Raw genomic sequence first — 3,244 nt, 5'->3', positions numbered from 1 at the left:
CCACCTCTGCTGTTTGCTGTTTCAACATGAGTAAGTACCCAACTGGATATTGTGGTTGCTGATAATAATTTAGTACCAATATTCATACTGTTATTATTAGGTTTAAGTAAGTGAATACTTATGAAGTGCCAAAATACTTAGGATAGTGTCTGGCTCATAGGCTATGCTAAATAGCTTGTAAAAATAAAATTTAGGCTTGTTAAAATAAATTAGTTTTCAAATTAGATTGTAATTTATGTATCACCTGCATTTGTGATTAAAATATAATCAGTCACTTTTGTTATTTTACTTTTTCTTTTCTTTTTTTAAATAGGCTCCACACCCAGCCTGGAGCCCAACAAACTTGAACTCATGACCTTGAGATCAAGTCTGGAGCTGAAATTAAGAGTCAGACACTTGTGGCGCCTGGGTGGCTCAGTCGGTTAAGAGTCAGACACTTAACTGAGCGACCCTGGCACCCCTGTTACTTCACTCTTTTCAATTTTACATGCTTGGCATCAGAACCCCTTTGGCCTCATGATTCTACTTTATACAATATAACATTAAACTCAAAAGTGTATTTTTTAGATAAGCATCTTATCTCTTTTTTTCCCCTAAACACTCCATTATCTAGCAAAAGAGCTTCAACTTGAATAAACTATCGCAAAAATCAACTTTCTTAATAACATACACTTCTGTTCTAAATGACATAGGGAAATCTATATAGTCTATTTCTCTCTAGTTTTTTTCATTTGCAGACTGTATTTCTAAGCATGAACACAAAGAAGAAAAAGAAAGAAAAAAAAACCTGCTTCAGTTACTGAACCTTATAAGCCAGGACTAAAAGATGCAGCTAAAGGTGCCATTTTCCATCAAAATAGCTATCTTGAATGCATTTCATTGTAATACTTTCAATTTGGGATGGTATTTTAATGGAAGAAAATGGAAGCCAAGGCCAGTCTGAACAGTGCTGTTATTATAAGCTATAAGCATGACTCAGTGTGATTTGACTTAACCAGGTTCAATACTAGCTACACAATGCATTCCATAATGAACTTCAGATTTTTCTCTGCAGTAAAACTCTTTGAATCTTGACTTCCAGCCAACATTTGTATCACCTGTTGTAATTCCTAATTAGAGTAGTATGAACCAAAACATGTCAATGGCCAAAGTCCCATACATATTCAGAAAAAAAGTCAGTACAGTGCTCAGTAAGGAAGCACAGACCGAGCACTCAAGGGAAAAAAGAATGTGGATTATTTCTAGATATTAAAAAAAAAAGGTTTCTGGAAACAAGGTATTTAAACTTTTCAACTCAATGAATTTAGAGTTACAGTACCAAACCTCAAGACAATAACCAATCGATTTTGCCACAATTGTCACCAATAGCATTTGTAAGGTTGAGACCTGAAGGTCAAAGGTCTGCCACAACAAGACTTATCATTTATTAAGTCATGGTTCTGTCCATTCTCTGATCAGGTTCAAGTTGTGATCCACGAAGCCATGTCCATCTAAAGCCATGACATTCAATATGGATGTTTCATAAAATTCAGCATGTTAAAGATACATATTGATTGATATCATTCCAATGTAAAAGAATAATTTGATGGTAAAAAGCCTTAATTTCACAAAACTTGAAAGCTATTTTAAAGGCAGATTAATAAGCTTGTAAAGAAATTGCTCAGGAAAATCCTCAAAAGAAAAGTTTAAGACTATGTTGGAATTGTTTAATCGAGCATTCACCGTCTAATTAGAATTATGCGATTTCAATAATGTTCAAGATTCATAAAGTAAACCAGAATCCTTGTACTGTGTAATCTCACATTTAAAAAAGAAACAACAAATCTAAAAGGATCAATTAAGATGGTAACGTAGAATTAAAAGCAGCAACAGATTTTAGAGCATCCCATATACCACTCTGCATTCATGCTAAGAAAATAGACTTAGAAACTGTTTAAGCCTCCGACTTCAGCCCAGGTCATGATCTTGTTGTTTGTGGGTTCGAACATCACGTCAGGCTCTATGCTGACAGCTCAGAGCCTGGAGCCTGCTTTGAATTCTGTGTCTCCTCTCTCTGCCCCTCTCCCACTCCCACTCTGTCTCTCTCTGTCTCTGAAAAATAAATAAATATTTAAAAAATTAAAAAAAAGAAAATAGACTAAATATGAACCACATGGTACAAGTTCATATCAACCACAAATAACAATGACTTAAAATATATTGTCCTGCACAAAGCTCAATGGCCCTTTTTAGAAACACTAAGTTGGAACTTGTCTGGGAAACACTTGACCAAAGCCTCACTGATCATCCTCAAGTTGTATCAAAGTACCCAAGATGTTTTTAATCATCCAATCTTTCCTTTGGAGATAGATAAAATTGAGTAACTCTTTTGAGTTACCTCTTGTCCTCCTGCCTACCCACACACACACACACACACACACACGCACACACGCACACACCATGAGTTAACACTTATGATATCAGAAAGCAAACAATAATCCTATTTTCTAAATAATACAACTAAGCTTTGAAGCTATTTTTTAAAAAGATTGTGTAAGGTTTTAAACATATAAATAGCTTATGAAATTTTTTTCTAATTCATAAGTAGCACGTTATTATGTGTAGGGAAAAAAAGGAAAAGGAAAACAAAAAGACAAAGAAACAGAGGCACCTGGGTGGCTCAGTCAGTTAAGCATCTGACTTTGGCTCAGGTCATGATTTCACATTGGGTAAGTCTGAACCCCATGTTGGGCTCTGTGCTGACAGCTCAGAGCCTGGAGCTTTCTTTGGATTCTGTGTCTCCCTCTCTCTGCTCCTCCCCTGCTTTAACTCTGTCTGTCTCTCTCTCTCTCTTTCAAAAATAAAAATAAACATTTAAAAAATACAAAGAAAACAAAGTAACTTAAAAAGTAACTACTAATATATTTGTGTATACTTCAATGTTCGTTCCATGCCCATATATGCTTTAAAAAATTTCAGCTGACTAAATTTGAAGATCTAATTGTCTTTATTCAACGATTCACGAATCCAGCAGCATCCTGTCTAGCAAACAGAAAACAGTGCAAGAAACTGCACAAAATAAATGGTTTTAAAAGGCAAAAGGTGGGGAGAAACAAAGAAGTCAAAAACAAAAGGAAGGATTACTTCAGGCAAGGTCACCTTTCTCTGGTAGAAAGGGAGTCTATCAAGTAGGTTACATCCCTAGTGCCAGCTAGGAAATTCCAGACTCACTGGTTAAAGGTCACATTTCTGGGAGATGCTGAAA

Source organism: Suricata suricatta, chromosome 9 (assembly GCF_006229205.1).
Source record: "Suricata suricatta isolate VVHF042 chromosome 9, meerkat_22Aug2017_6uvM2_HiC, whole genome shotgun sequence".
In the NCBI taxonomy this organism is placed as follows: domain Eukaryota; kingdom Metazoa; phylum Chordata; class Mammalia; order Carnivora; family Herpestidae; genus Suricata; species Suricata suricatta.
This window is presented reverse-complemented; position numbering follows the sequence as displayed.